This window comes from Scyliorhinus torazame, chromosome 16 (assembly GCF_047496885.1).
Source record: "Scyliorhinus torazame isolate Kashiwa2021f chromosome 16, sScyTor2.1, whole genome shotgun sequence".
Classification (NCBI taxonomy): Eukaryota; Metazoa; Chordata; class Chondrichthyes; order Carcharhiniformes; family Scyliorhinidae; genus Scyliorhinus; species Scyliorhinus torazame.
Window position 1 is genome coordinate 157,788,668 of NC_092722.1, and position 16,775 is coordinate 157,805,442.

Below are 16,775 nucleotides of genomic sequence, written 5' to 3' on the forward strand. Positions count from 1 at the left end.
GCTTGGGTCACTGTCTGTGCGGAGTCTGCACGTTCTCCCCGTGGGTTTCCTCCAGGTGCTCCGGTTTCCTCCAGCAAGTCCCGAAAGACGTGCTGGTAGGGCATTCTGAATTCTCCCTCCGTGTACCCGAACAAGCGCCGGAGTGTAGCGACTAGGGACTTTTCACAGTAACTTCATTGCAGTATTAATGTAAGCCTACCTGTGACACTAATAAAGATTATTATTATTAATCTGTACTTGTCTAATTGTCACCATTAACTGGAGGTTTTAGAACTGTAGTGCCCCCAATTCCTATAATTGTAGAAAATTAATAAAAGTGGCTTAATAAAAGAGTGAATTGGATATGCAGTTTGACAAAGCTCGTATTTAAATCATAACGCAGCAAACAATTAGAAAGGGGGACATGAGTACAGGGGCGGGATTCTCCGAAGTGGAGGCAGTGTTCGTGCCGTCGTTACCTATCCCGACCGATTCAGGGCCCGATAATGGGCTAGGAGAGGCGCTGCGTCATTTACGCGTGGCAGGCCTTGGCGCCACGTAAAGGCGGCGCCGCATAACTGGCGTCACTCGCGCATGCGTGGTTGCCGTCCTCTCCGAGTCCGCCCCGCAAGATGTCAGACGGATCTTGCGGGGCCGCGGAAGAAAGGAGGTCCTTCAGAGATGTCGGGATCGCGGGGGAAAATTGATGTAAGAGGTTGATGACCAGCTATGATCTGTGAATGGTGCAGCAAGCTCGATGGGCCGAATGACCTACTCCAATTTTCTGTGTTCCTATATCACACCGCAATTGTAAGCACACACCTTAAAATTCTTAGACAGTTGAAAATATTTAAGTTGGACAGCACCCATCAATGTGCCTTGAATATCGGTTTCGGTTGAATAGGTCCATTAGAAGGTGGCTCTCTTGGTTGCATCCTGCAATGTAAAGCCAAAATATATTTTATATTGTTCAAACCTTTTGGTGATATTATTTAACAGTTCACTGGCACATGAGCTTTATTTTATATTAGCTTAATTATAGCAATGTAATCGATGATTTCAGGACAAAATGCAATATTGGTTCTTGTCTAATTTGTTATAATTGCTATTTGCTCTCAAACTTTGGATGTAGAATGAGAAAGTTGCCTCATAGTTACTGCCATGGATTTGCTGTCTGCTTGTTCCTGAGCTTTATCACCATTGCCAACATAGAAGAGCCAGAACTAACAAAGCCAAGACAAACTTATTTCAGCAATTTTCTCGTGGGGCATGCTGCCTTTATTCAGAATTTCTGAAATATATATTTTTTAAACCTGTTACCCTGAAGCTGTAAAGTGAAATAAAATGCTAATTATTATTCTATAACTTTGTTCTTTCAACTTATTCCATTTTGGGATGACACATTTATAGAAAAAGGTCAGATTAAACTTTGTATTATTTTAATGTAGAGGAACTTCAGTTCTGTTTCAATAGTCATGTGGTTCGTGTTCATGGCCGTACAAACTGCCTATTTTGTTGGAAGAGTCTAGCCTGATGAGTTGTCTTGATTTATTTTTTCACCCCATTCTTTATTATTAATATAAATACTATTATGATTCTTTAGTACTTAAAATTATACTTTACCTTAAAAAGACATATTTTGTGTCAATTTTGCCTCTGGAGGAAACTGGGGAATTAAAGCCCGATTCTAGAATTACATAGAAATGAGAAAATGGAATTATACTTTGGCCCAATTGTTTCACTTTGGTGTTTATCTTTACGGGGTAGTACTAATCCTCTGTGCCTGTCTTGTTTCCATAACCCTTTATTTCTCTCTATCAACAATCTAATTTCTGATTTTTTAACTGTGGTCTCCACTTCAATCACTAACTCTGGTCTCACATCTCACAGCCGAAAAATGCCCTACGTAAAAACAACAGTGTATCATGCTCTCCTTAATCACTTTATCTTGTCTTGATGTCCCCTTATTTTGGACCTCTAAATCACTGGGACAGTCTTGATGGAACAGTACAGAGGGATCTTTACTCAAGAGTTAGCCTGAGTGTTTGAGGGAACAGTTAGAAACAGATGTATTCTACATTGTACCGTGCTGCACCTGCCCAGGAAGGAAGTATTTGACAGAACAGTGCAGAGCAGACTTCTCCAATCTTTCAGGCTGGAGGGAGCCACATTTCAATTTTTCTTTCTTGGGCCATCAGCAAATTTGGAGGATAAGTTAAATGTAGGCCTGAATTTTCAGAATAGCGATTACTCTGCATCATCCTGCCAGTCATTCTCCGCCAACGCAACAGGCCCATAGCCATTTCACACTTGGATGGAAGTCCTGCCTTCCAGCCCAACCAGTGGCCAGAAGAGGTACTGCAATGCAGTGCCTGTGACTAAGCCCCGAGACTACTCCGGTAAGTACCCGAGCCCTGGGGAGGGTAGTGGAATGTAGGACCGGTTTCAAGGACGGTTTCAACGCCTGTGTATTGAGTCGGCTTCCATGTGGGCTTTGCTCCTGTGGCTCAACTCAGTACAAAGGGCAGCAGACACATCAACAATCTGAAGACGGTTTCATATTCTACAAGCTTGCATTCATGTACATGAGAGATAAGACCTGGATAGCTGCCAAGGTCCTTCTACAGAACAAAGAAACAAACTCAGCACATATACAACGTTCAAAAATCAATAGTCCTTCCCAGTTGGACGCGATCCAATCCCTGAAGTTGCTATGTTTAAACTTGACCAATAGAATCGCAAGCAACCCATGATTGATGCCAGGATCCTCATCCTGACAGCTATGTACAATCTCAGCATCCTGTGCTGATTGTTTGTGAGAAACAGAACAACAGAACCAGCATCCTGGATTGTTTCACTACTGATTACTTATTACTGCTATGTCCTAAAAATACATGTTTAATGGTTAATAAGGATTACTCTGTACTCTTCCTATAATTCATCTCAATCCTTAATGAAGTAGCTTATGTAAAACTACTCTAGTGGCATGCTAACTATTTAGTTTTAAGAGGTATCATCACTGACCCCCCCCCTTTCAGGGAATGCCCTGGGTGTTTGGTGGAGAGAGGGTTGGACCTGCCCAAACCCTGATGGGAGGGTCCAACTATCTGAAGGGGCACTCCATTTGAGAAGTGCTGCCCTTCCCCCTAACCTTTTTGCCAGAGGTTCAGGGTGAGAACCTTTTCAGTTTTTCACCATGTCATTGGATGCCCGCCAGCCTATAAATTGAAGATGGGGGGGAAAGGCCATTAGGTGGCCACATAAGGGCCTTAGTAGGGGCAAGGGTGTGCTGTTTGTCTGAGGTCTTGTCCACCCCACATAAAACCGTGTCTTATTTTGGGAGGGTGGGATGCTGAAGAAAATTCCATCCATGTTATTTTACGCTCCCCATCATCTCAACCAGCCTGGCTGAGGGGGCATAAAATTCTGGCCATGATTTTTTTTAACAAGCTGATGTGTGAAATGAAACAACCTGCTGAACAAAAAAAGTCAGAACAATAAATTGACAATTGAAAAATGGGCGAGAGTACCTGTGGTGCTTGGGGATCAGAACTCAGGGGCTAGGAGAGGCAGACACACATACTCCCCTCCCTCTCACCCCTCTCTTTCTCACCCCCCTCTTTCTCATACCCCCCTCAAGCACACTCATTCACCCCTCTTTCACACACACATTCAAACCACATACACACATCCCTCTTTCTCACACACACACCTCTGTCACACACTCATCCCCCTCTCACACACATGTGTGATGAATGGAGGCATTTCAAATGCATTGTGCTGGGAGTTTGGCACAGTGGGGTTTGAGGGCCTGGGTGTGTGTGTAACTGCTGCAATGTTGTTTTTGAAGTATCTTGGTTTGAAAGGTTTTGAGTGCCTGTGGTGCAATTGGGATAACATGGGAACTTGGGCTTGTGGAGTTTTGTTTGGATTGGGGGGGTGTATGTCAGAGTCCTTTCAATTTCTTCCCTGTTTATTCCCCTTTCCCCCTTTCATTTGTTTTGCCGTTGCATTTTTGATCCATGGATGATTGTGGACCTGTGACTTTAAGGCAAAGCAGCTTGTAAGTGGCCTGTGCCTTTAAATTAAACCAGAGAATTACAGCAGCAGGAGAAACCAGTGATGACTTGATTTGATTGATTTAGCTGATGACCAATGAGTTGGCCAAAAGGGGGGAAGTACTCTGTTGTCTGTCTTGTGTGTGTAAGTTAGGGTGTTTTGCAGATAAGTGGGGGTCAGGTGTTAAAGGACATTTAGCCAACTGTATTCACTACAATTTTCATATTTGTTCTCATTATAAATACACAGTAATTGTGTTTAACCGTACAAACCTGGTGACTAATTATTGGGCAGCCAAGGGCCAAAGGATTTTGGTTCTTGTATAAGACTTATTGGTTAATTCACTTCTGTTATGACTCTGGATGTGTGGGGTGACGTTGACCGTGCACTTTCCCTGGGTGTCGTAACAGGCGTTCCCTGTGGAGGAGCGAAGGCACCGGGCATTTAGCAGAAAAGCAGTTTAGTTGAGTTTTGGATAGGTATGTAAGCAGCAGTCAATCATCTGCTCTCGATGCAGTTCAGTTAAAGATGTGTCTGTAGACAGATTAGCAGTTTCTTTTCAGGCAGTTCAGAATAGTGTGGCTGGAAGGGTGGCACGGTGGCACAGTGATTAGCACTGCTGCTTCACAGCACCAGGAACCTGGGTTAAATTCTGGCCTTGGGTGATTGCGTGCAGTTAGCACATTCTTCCCGTGTTGGCGTGGGTTTCCTCTGGGTGCTCTGGTTTCCTCCCACAGTCCAAAGATGTGCAGGTTAGGTGGGGTGACGGGGATACAATGGGGCATTGGGCCTAGGTAGGATTCTCTTTCAGGGGGTCGGTGCAGACTCGATGGGCTGAATGGCCTCTTTCTGCACTGTAGCAATTTTATGAAACAAGCTGAAAAGCAGTTTCTGAAGAAACACAGCCAGGGTTTTCGCATGGTTCTGATAAGATTTAGGTCTGTCCCCTACAACAAGCATGAAGTAGATTTTCCAGATGTTTCTGTACAGCAGGCATTCCTGAGTGCTAACTATTTGAAAGTGGATTGAGATCTGAGATGGTTTTATTGTTTGAGTGGGAATAAAGATAGCAGTTAAGGGCTACTGTGTCACTATATTGATTAGCATCGTCTAAGGGGTAATTGTAAGCTATTTTTCTTGTGTGATGTTAAAGGTGCTTTAATACTGTGTCAGTAATAAAGTTTGTGTTAATATATCATTTCCCTATTTTGCATGAAATTACTCCTGGAGCGAGGTATCTTTTCCTCACAGTCTTACAAACTGAAAATAAAATATTGAGGTATCTCTCCAGTATCCTAGCCATTGTTGGGGTCTGGTCCAGGATCGTAATACTCACACACTCTTACTTCTCTCTCACACACACACACGCATTCCCTCTCTATCTCCCCCCGCCCCCCCCCCACACACACACATACACATCTCTCTCTCTCTCTCATACACACTCAACCCCTTTCTCTCTCATACACATACACTCACCTCTCTCACAAACACTTAACATCTCACACACACACACTCATCCCTCTCTCTCTCATGCCCACTCACCCCTCTCTCTCACACACATACTCAATACCCCTCACACATACTCAGTCCCCTCTCTCAGACACACACTCTCACTTCTCTCAAACACACACTCACCCCCCTCTGGGTGAGTTTGAGGTTGGAGGTGGTGGGGGAGTGTTTGGAGAGGAGGTTGTGTATGCAATGTGAAAACCTTCCAAAAGGTGTCAGTTTTGAAGCTTGGGCGCATATGGCCTTATCGGAGAGGTGAAAGCTGTTGAGGAAAAACTCTTCGTCTTGAAAAGGAAAACACCTATTTTTAGACGCAGATTTTTCAGTTAGGCAGATGAGGGAGTTCTACTTCCAGTGGTCAATGGAAAAGAGAGCATATAATGAGCAATCAGTTGCAGAAAGGTTCGTTGATTTAAGATGTAGTTTGGAATTTAAGCTGAAGACTGTTGCATGTATAAGGAGAGATGTATTTCTTTAGTGTGTTCCTGTAAGAGGGTTTTATTGAACTGATCTGAAGATATTTCTCCCAGAGGCAGCCTCATGACATAGTCACATGACTAAAGAAAGCCCGAGGTGTCAATCTGACTGGTTCCCTTGCAAAAACCAAACAACCCCTTTCATATTGAATCAAAGATACAAACATCCCTTTTCGTAGTGAGCAAAAGCCACATTAGCATGCACACATCTGTTACCCACAATACACGCACTGTTCTCATGAATTAACAATTGTTTGGTCAACTAGGCAGTTCCAGAACATGCATTGCACATAAGGAGTGGGACTGTCTGGTCCCGTCTTCCCGAGATCAGAAATTCCCACAAGAGGTCAATGGACCTTTAAATGGTCTGTCCCATTTTCTGTCCCTCCTTCTACAATTCCCACAGTGGCAGACTGGAAAATTTACTACATAGTTTTTAAACTGTGCAGGTCTCTTCATGGTACATGTGCAAGTTGACATTAGCTGCTTTTGTTCCTTGCCGGAGAGTGTCGTTCCCATGGCCCTTGTTGCCTTGGTGACTGTTGTGGGAAACACATGGGGAGGCAGTGGCGTAGTGGTATTGTTGCTGGACTAGTTCTCCAGAGACCCAGAGTCATGCTTTGGGTACCTGGGTCTGAACGCTGCATTGGCAGATGGTGAAATTTGAATTTAAAAAATAAATAAATCTGGAATTGAAAGTCTAAAGGTGACCATAAAATCATTGTCGATTGTTGTAAAGACCTATTTGGTTCACTAATGACGTTTAGGGAAGGAAATCTGTCATCCTTACCCGGTCTGGCCTACATGTGACTACAGATCCACAGCAATGTGGTTGACTCTTAAATGCCCTCAGGAATGGGCAATAAATGCTGGCCTAGCCAGCACCGCCCACATCTCATGAATGAATATAAAGAAAAAATGGACCCCTTGGATTGATGAAAATTCTTTGCTCAGTACAGCTGATGGGATCACTTCTTCCTAACCATCCGATTACTGTGAAGGAGCAGTCTCCTCATTTGGATATGCCTCTGCGGATATGCAGGTTGCCTCTGTGCATCTGGTTGAGTTTTCTCGATTCCCAGTTTCAGTTGCAAACAATGGAATTATGGGTCATTCTTTCCCCTTGGTAACTTGGTGTTGTCTATGAAATTTGTTTGGTCAGATCTCACACAGATTGGCTCACTGAAGACTGAGTGCATTTTCTTTCTTTTTTTTTGAGAGCTGATAAATCAGACTTTATTCCAAAGATTGAATCGTTATTTGTTCAGCAATCACAGACTATCCTCTGATCTTTGTACAACACGAACCATGTCCAAGAAGGTAGAAGGCCTTTATATGTCTGCTATCCTGGGAGTAAGGGGGGACGAGTCCAAGGTGGGAAATGTCTGCTACCTGGGCAGGAAGGCACCTGTGGCCATGACAGAGGAGGAGCTGGGGATGGATGGTGGGCAGAGAGGCTGGGGAGGGAGGAAGGGGGGCTGGGAAGGGAGAGGTGAGTGTGAAATGGTTCAGAGGTGAGTGGCCCCGGTATCAGTCAATACCAGGAGCAGCCTGGCCCATTACCATGGTGTTACCAGGGTTGGGGGAGAGGCCTGGCCCGTTATCAGGGTTGCGGTAGAGGCCTGGCCCATTACCATGGCGGTGCCATTGGCTGTGGGTTCTGCAGGTATGATATCACCATTGCTGAAATTAACAACGTGAAGCTGCGCATCATTTGTCTTCGGAGCTGCAGGAATTTGCAAAACTGATAAAGGTAGCAGTAAATAGCAATCCATGCACATCACTTCAACTTCAACATCAGGCCACACATGCTGAAAATCATCCGAAGAAGGTTCATATAATCAGGAGTTGGATCCTCCAGAGTTGGTTTTGTGTCTCACGCTGGCGGTTTGTGCCTGAGGATTTGTCCATCTGCCACGTCCGCCATTTTGTTGCTGAGCCCGTGACCTTCACCCGGAAGCGGAAGTGTCGACGTTGTGCATTTTCAAGGGTATAAACTAAGCTGGGATTTTGCCCTGCAAATCCTGCAGTTGATATATAGTTTCCTGTAAAACTGCTTCATTTGCCTCCGGCTTGTGCCTTTCATTGCACTGATGTGGTCTGCAACAATCTTGCAGTTCACTTGAATATTGTTTCCATCCCTCTGGTGTCCTAACTGCCCTTTCCCTGGGGTCTTTTGTTGCCCTTTCTCTATTCACATGTTCAGCGATACCAGCCCAAGATTTAGACTTGCTCTAGCTGAGATGAGTGTCTGTTGCATCCCATCTATGATGTGGTAGGGCGGCACGGTAGCACAGTGGTTAGTACTGTTGCTTCACAGTGCCAAGGTCCCAGGTTCGATTCCTGGCTTTGACAACGGTCTGTGCTGAGTCTGCACGTTCTCCCTGTGTCTGCGTGGGTTTCCTCCAGATGCTCCGGTTTCCTCCCACAAGTCCCGAAAGACGTGCTGTTAGGTAAATTGGACATTCTGAATTCTCCCTCTGTGTACCCGAACAGGCGCCGGAATGTGGTGACTAGGGGCTTTTCACAGTAACTTCATTGTCATGTTACTGTAAGCCTACTTGTGACAATAAAGATTATTATTATAAAAAACTCACAATTTTCCTTCTTGCCATTGCATTGGGCTGTCAGGCTGATTTGTCCTCTCGTTATGAGTTTTGTGCCATCATAGAGCCTCGGTCTTATCTTGTTGAGCTGTTTTGGATGTGTGAAGGTCCGTATATTGCATGGCGCACCAGTCTCACTTTATCCTTTCGCTTTGCGGTTATCATTGTAACAGTCACAAACAATTTGTCGCCTATAGACTTAACTGAATGTATAGTGCTTCGGCAAACTTGTCTGCTGATAGCTCTCCAGTGGTCCTCCCTATAGGTTTGTTTTGCCTTTTTCTGGTCAAACACTTGAATAATTTTCTTTCTTGCAGTTAAAACAATGCTTTCCCTATGCTAGACAATCCTTCTTTTCCTGTTTTTCCTCCTTCTTTCCTTCTTTATCAAAATACCTTTTGAGCATATTAACATCACACACTCTGAGTTTTCCTTCTGTCTGGCGTTCTTATCAAATAATTCACCTCACTCAATTTCCTTTCAGTTTGATAAGGCCCACTAAATCTGGCTTTTAATGGTTCACCTACCATTGGTAAAAATACTAGTACTTTCTCCACACTAACAAAACGACAATTTTTTTATTTCTCATCCGCCTCTTTTTTTCATTACATTTTGTGACCATTTTAAATGTTTCCCAGCCAACTCACCAGCTCTGGTTAATTTCCCTAACGTTTGAGACATAGTCCAACAATATAGCCTCTGACCGCTGACTCACCAATTTCTCTCTGATCGACTTAAGTGGTCTCTCACCTCATGACCAAAAATCAATTTGAATTGACTGAAGTTAGTTGATTCATTAGGTGCATCTCTAATTGAAAATAGTACAAATGAAATTCCTTTATCCCAATCCTTTGGATAATCTTGACTATGGGCCCTCAACATGGTCTTTAGAGTTTGATGCCATCTTTCTAATGCCCCTTGTGATTCCGGATGATACGCCGTTGAGTTAAATTACTTTATTCCTAAACTCTCCATAGCTTCCTTGAATAATTTTGACATATAATTGGACCCCTGATATGATTGCATTTCTTTTGATAGTCCATATCTAATAAAGAAGTTGGTGAACTCCTCTACAACCTTCTTCGATGGAATGGTTCTAAATGGAATTGCCTCTGAAAATCTAGGAGACACATCCATTATGGTCAACAGATACTGATTCCCACTTTTGGTTTTAGATAGGGGTCCCACACAATCAACCAAGACCCTAGTAAAAGGTTCCTTAAATGCTTGAATGGTATTACAGGTGCTGGTTTGATTACTGCCTGAGGTTTCCCTATTACCTGGCATGTGCGGTATGTACTGCAAAATTCAGCTACATCCTTGTAGCGCACAATGACTTACGAGAGAGACGAGAAGTGATGAAGTCGATTGAGGCTTTATTAAGCGAGACTTGTCCCCAGCAGTTCAGCAACAGAATGAAGCGGCGGGGAGAAGCTCGGGTTCTTATACTCCGCCTTCAGGGCGGAGCCAGGAGTCAGCAGCCAACCAGGACCCGGGATCTGTCAGCCAATAGCATCACGGCTTCACAGTCCCACATGACCCCTAATACACACCACCACATTCACCCCTTGTTAAAAAGGAACCCGGCGGGGTGGTGGTTCGCATGGTGGTAGGGGTTTACAAGGCTGGTCCTGGGAGGAAAATTTCGGACATGTTACTACAGTTTTAGCCCTACACTGGGCTATGTACAAAGTTTGTGAAACTATTTACAATATTAGTAAGAGAAAAACATTTTTTTGTTACAATACAACAACATTCTTGGTGTCAAGCGGATGCCACGAGTCGAGCGGGCGGTCTGGTCTTCCTCGTTGATCGCCTCAGCCCCGGTGGTGGTGCAGGTGCTTGTTCAGGCGTTGTCGTCTCCGGGAGCGTTTCGGTGTTCGTTCCTGTTTCACTCCTGGGCGGGCATGGGAGGAGGACCGATCCTCCCGGGAAGGGGGCGGTTGCGGGGTGCGCTGGTGGTAGGGAGGGGATGATCGGTGTCGGGGGGGTGTGTGTGTTGCCGGCGGGCGCCGGGTCCCGCAGGGAGACCGTGTCCTGTCGGCCGTCGGGGTACGCCACGTAGGCGTACTGCGGGTTCGCGTGGAGAAGGTGAACCCTCTCGACCAACGGGTCCGATTTGTGCGCCCGCACATGTTTCTGGAGCAGGATGGGTCCTGGGGCCGCCAGCCAGGTTGGCAGTGACGTTCCGATGGAGGACTTCCTGGGGAAGACAAGGAGGCGCTCATGAGGCGTTTGGTTAGTGGTGGTACACAGCAGCGACCGGATGGAGTGGAGAGCATCCGGGAGTACCTCCTGCCACCGGGAAACTGGGAGATCCCTGGACCGTAGGGCCAGCAGGACGGTCTTCCAGACCGTGCCGTTCTCCCTCTCTACTTGCCCGTTCCCCCGGGGGTTGTAGCTGGTCGTCCTGCTCAAGGCTATGCCCTTGCTGAGCAGGAACTGGCGCAGCTCGTCACTCATGAAGGAGGACCCCCTGTCGCTCTGGATATATGCGGGGCAACCGAACGGTGTGAATATGGTGCCAAGGGCTTTAATGACTGTGGCCGCTGTCATGTCGGGGCAGGGGATGGCGAAGGGGAACCGAGAGTACTCGTCCACCACGTTCAGGATGTATGCGTTGCGGTCGGTGGAGGGGAGGGGCCCTTTGAAATCCAGACTGAGGCGTTCAAAGGGGCGGGAAGCCTTGATCAGGTGCGCTCTATCCGGCCTGAAAAAGTGCGGTTTGCACTCTGAGCAGATGTGGCAGTTCCTGGTGACTGTACGGACCTCCTCCATAGAGTAGGGGAGGTTGCGGGACTTTATGAAATGGTAGAACCGAGTGACCCCCGGGTGGCAGAGGTCCTCGTGGAGGGCTTGGAGACGGTCTATTTGTGCGTTGGCACATGTGCCGCGGGATAGGGCATCGGACGGCTCGTTCAGCTTTCCGGGACGGTACAAGATCTCGTAGTTGAAGGTGGAGAGCTCGATCCTACACCTTAAGATCTTGTCATTTTAAATTTTGCCCCGCTGTGCATTATCGAACATGAAGGCTACCGACCGTTGGTCGGTGAGGAGAGTGAATCTCCTGCCGGCCAGGTAATGCCTCCAATGTCGCACAGCTTCCACTATGGCTTGGGCTTCCTTTTCCACTGAGGAGTGGCGGATTTCTGAGGCGTGGAGGGTTCGGGAGAAAAAGGCCACGGGCCTGCCCGCTTGGTTCAGGGTGGCCGCCAGAGCTACGTCGGATGCGTCGCTCTCGACCTGGAAGGGGAGGGACTCGTCGATGGCGTGCATCGTGGCCTTTGCGATATCCACTTTGATGCGGCTGAAGGCCTGGCGAGCCTCTGTCGACAGGGGAAGGTAGTGGTCTGTATTAGCGGGCGGGCCTTGTCTGCATACTGGGGGACCCACTGGGCGTAATATGAAAAGAACCCCAGGCAACGTTTCAGGGCTTTGGAGCAGTGGGGGAGGGGAAATTCTATAAGGGGGCGCATGCGTTCGGGGTCGGGGCCTATTATCCCATTGCGCACTACATATCCCAGGATGGCCAACCGGTTTGTGCTAAAAACGCACTTTTCCTCGTTGTATGTGAGGTTCAGGGCGTTAGCGGTCTGGAGGAATTTTTGGAGGTTGGCGTCGTGGTCCTGCTGATCGTGGCCGCAGATGGTTACGTTGTCGAGATACGGGAACGTGGCTTGCAACCCGTGCTGGTCAACCATTCGGTCCATCTCCCGTTGGAAGACCGAGACCCCATTCGTGACACCAAATGGGACCCTTAGGAAGTGGTATAGACGCCCGTCTGCCTCGAAGGCTGTGTACTTGCGGTCACCTGGGCGGATGGGGAGCTGGTGGTAGGCGGACTTGAGGTCCACGGTGGAGAAAACCTTATACTGGGCAATCCGATTTACCATGTCGGATATGCGGGGGAGAGGGTATGCATCTAGCTGTGTGTACCTGTTGATGGTCTGGCTATAGTCTATGACCATCCTTTGCTTCTCCCTGGTCTTTACTGCTACCACCTGGGCTCTCCAGGGACTATTGCTGGCCTGGATTATGCCTTCCTTCAGCAACCGCAGGACTTCAGACCGAATAAATAGCCGGTCCTGGGCACTGTACCGTCTGCTCCTAGTGGCGACGGGTTTGCAATCTGGGGTGAGGTTTGCAAACAAGGACGGCGGTTCAACCTTGAGAGTTGCGAGGCCGCAGATAGTGAGTGGGGGTATTGCGCCGCCGAATTGAAATGTTAGGCTCTGCAGGTTACACTGGAAATCTAATCCCAGTAATGTGGGCGCGCAGAGTTGGGGAAGGACGTAGAGCCTGTAGTTCTTAAACTCCCTCCCTTGCACCGTTAGGTTCGCGATGCAGAACCCTTTGATCTCTACGGAGTGGGATCCTGCAGCTCGGGAAATCTTTTGCGTACATGGATGGATGGTCAGAAAACAGCGTCTTACCGTGTCTGGGTGAATGAAACTTTCGGTGCTCCCGGAGTCGATCAAGCATGATGTCTCGTGTCCGTTGATCAGCACCGTTGTTGTCGTCGTCTGGAGCGTCCGGGGCCGTGATTGATCCAGAGTCACCGAAGCCAGTCGTGGTAGTAGTGTTGCGGCGTCTTCTTCGGACCCCATGGAGCCGTCGATGCTGGGGTCCTTTGTTGTCATCCAAGATGGTGGCGTCCATGAATCGCACGTGGCTGGGGGTGGACAAAATGGCCGCCCCCATGGATCGCACGTGGTCGGGGGTGGACAAAATGGCCGCCCCCATGAATCGCACGTGGCTGGGGGGTCACAAGATGGCGGCGCCCATCCTCCCCTCGTGGTGCCCGGGACCCAAAATGGCGGCACCCGCAGGTCGCACATGGGGCGCTGGGGGGGGGGGGTTGGGGAGCGTTCGGGCTATGCTGGGCTCGTTCTTCTCCGGGGATTGCGGCGACCCCCCGGGACCGGCACACAGCCGCGTAATGGCCCTTCTGCATTTTCTGGTCTTCTGTGATCCGGCCGGGGGCCGTTCGGAGGTAGCCTTCAAAACATGCTTGCCAGTGTTTAAATACTGCTGCCGAGTTCGCTGCTTGGGGGCTGATCCGCAGGCATTCCGGGGTGATCCGGAGCTCCATAGTCTTTTAAGCTCGCTTAATAAATTGTAGCGCACAATGACTTACGAGAGAGACGAGAAGTGATGAAGTCGATTGAGGCTTTATTAAGCGAGACTTGTCCCCAGCAGTTCAGCAACAGAATGAAGCGGCGGGGAGAAGCTCGGGTTCGTATACTCCGCCTTCAGGGCGGAGCCAGGAGTCAGCAGCCAACCAGGACCCGGGATCTGTCAGCCAATAGCATCACGGCTTCACAGTCCCACATGACCCCTAATACATACCACCACAATCCTTATGCAATCCAGGCCAATAAAAATATTTTTTGTATTTTTTTCTTGCATTTTCCTTACTCCTCGCTACTGGAACATCATGTGCTACCCACTAAACTTCCTTTGGTTATAGAAAGGAGGTTTAGTGGGTAGCACATGAGGTTCCAGTAGTTGATGAACCTCTGCCCATATTTCATCTGCTTGAATAAGTAACGGTCTCCATTTTCTCATTAATATGTTATTTCTGATGCAATGACACTCTGGTATACATTCAGATTCCATTTCCGGATATGCTTTCTAATGCAACTCTGAATCTTTCTGCTGTAATTCAGCCAACTTTCTTGAACTAAAGATATCCACTTCGCCCACCACGTCTTGTTCTTTGCCAACCATCTGATCAAACATGGTTCAGATAACTGAACTTCAGCTTCGCTATCATAAGAACATATTGGTATTCCTCAAGTTCTTTTCCTTCTGTCTCAACCTGTGGCTTTGTGATCTGGTTACCACACAATCAGGAACCACTCCTGGATATACTTCTTGCAACATTTCCGTTGTTTGACTCTCCACTGGCTTTTCAACCACAGTAGGTTGCATTCCCACCTGTGATCCAGCTATATAATTACCTCAGATAAATTGTACCCCCGGATAAAGGTAATTTTTCTATTACTCCCACTTCTCCACTTTTCACCGGACTCTCTAATCTTATCTTACATAGTGGCACACTACTGCTCTCACCATTAATCCCACATTTTACCACCTTTTCTGGAAATACTCCTTCCAAAGTATATAATCTCCTTATCTCTCACTATTAAAGATTGGCTTGCTCCTGTATCCCTTAAGAGTTTAATGTCCTTACCTACTCCACCTGGTACAAATGAGTAAACCTTATCCTCACAATTAAACTCCTTAAAAAGTTCTGGTACTTGCTTATCCACGAACCTTTGAACTGTACACTCTGTTGCACCTCTTGCACTGAAACAATGGTTTATCCTCCCACTTTACTCAACCCTACTGGCTTATCCTGTTTTACTGAGTCTGTCTTCCCATTACTTTTCTTAAGCTATCAACACTGCGACTTTACATGTCCAACTTTATTACAATGAAAACACTTAAGTTTTCTTATCTCTCTTCCACCATCATAGGTTTCCTTTTTGCTCTGTGATGCTCGATCAATAACTCCTGAAGCAAGATTGGAGACAATTGAAGGCTTTATTGTACTAGATGCTTCCCCCAGCAGCGCAGGTACAGAATGCAGCTGCTGGGGAGACACAGGCTCTTATACTCCGGCGGAACCAGCAGGCAGGCTTCACCAATGAAATAGCAATCTCAGGTACCTCCCACACCAATGGTTTTACAGGATTATTCAGGGTACCGTAATACCCCTAATACCGACTACCACATTCACCCCCTGTTAAAAAAAAGAGACCGGCGGGGGTGGTGGTCTCGCGTTATACAGTGGTAGAGGTGTAGGTTATGGTGGTACCTGGTATACATTAGCACAGTGTTTTGCCTCATTACATTTCGCAACTATTTACAGTAATTATTTACAGTCAGAATGAAGCAATTAGTCGATCGGGGGCCCCGGTCGTCCTCCGCGATCGTCGTAGCTTCAGCGGTGATGCAGGCGCCGGCTCGGGCATCCGTGGCTCCGGGAGCGTGGTTTTGGCTTCCTCAGCAGCTTCATCACCCCTAGATTGGACAGTGGAAGGACCAATCCACCTGGGAAGGGGGCGGCTGTGGGGTGTGCCGGTGGGAGGAAGGGTGGGGTCAGTGGTGGAGGTGTGGATGGGGATCCAGAGGGCACCAGGCCCCGTAGGGAGACCGTATCCTGTCGGCCGTCGGGGTACGCCACGTAGGCGTATTGAGGGTTAGCGTGAAGGAGGTGGACCCTCTCGACCAATGGATCCGACTAGTGCGCCTGCACGTGTTTGCGGAGCAGGATGGGTCCAGGAGCTGCCAGCCAGGTTGGGAGCGAGGTCCCGGAGGAGGACTTCCTAGGGAAGACAAGGAGACGTTCGTGAGGGGTTTGGTTGGTCGTGGTACACAGCAGTGATCGGGTGGAGAGGAGAGCATCTGGGAGGACCTCCTGCCAGTGGGAGATTGGGAGATTCCTGGACTATAGGGCCAGTAGGACGGTCTTCCAGACCGTTCCGTTCTCTCTCTCCACCTGCCCGTTTCCCTGGGGGTTGTAACTAGTCATCCTGCTCGAGGCAACGCCCTTGCTGAGCAGGAATTGACGCAGTTCGTCGCTCCTGAAGGAGGACCCCCTATCGCTATGTATGTAGGTAGGGAAACCAAACAGCGTGAAGATACTGTGGAGGGCTTTTATGACGGTGGCTGCAGTCATGTCGGGGCAGGGGATGGCGAATGGGAACCGGGAGTACTCGTCAATCACGTTCAGCAAGTACGTGTTGCGGTCAGTGGAGGGGAGGGGCCCTTTGAAGTCCATACTGAGGCGTTCAAAGGGACGGGAAGCCTTTATCAGGTGCGCTTTCTCTGGCCTGTAGAAGTGCTGCTTGCACACCGCGCAGATTTGGCAATTCCTGTTGGCGGTCCTGACCTACTCGATGGAGTAGGGCAGGTTGCGGGTCTTAATGAAATGGAAGAATCGAGTGACCCCCGGGTGGCAGAGGTCCTCGTGGAGGGCCCAGAGGCGGTCCACTTGTGCGTTGGCACATGTGCCGCGGGATAGGGCATCAGGAGGCTCGTTTAGCTTCCCGGGACGATACAAGATCTAATAGTTGTAGGTGGAGAGCTCGATCCTCCACCGTAAGATCTTATCGTTCTTTATCTTGCCCTGCTGTGC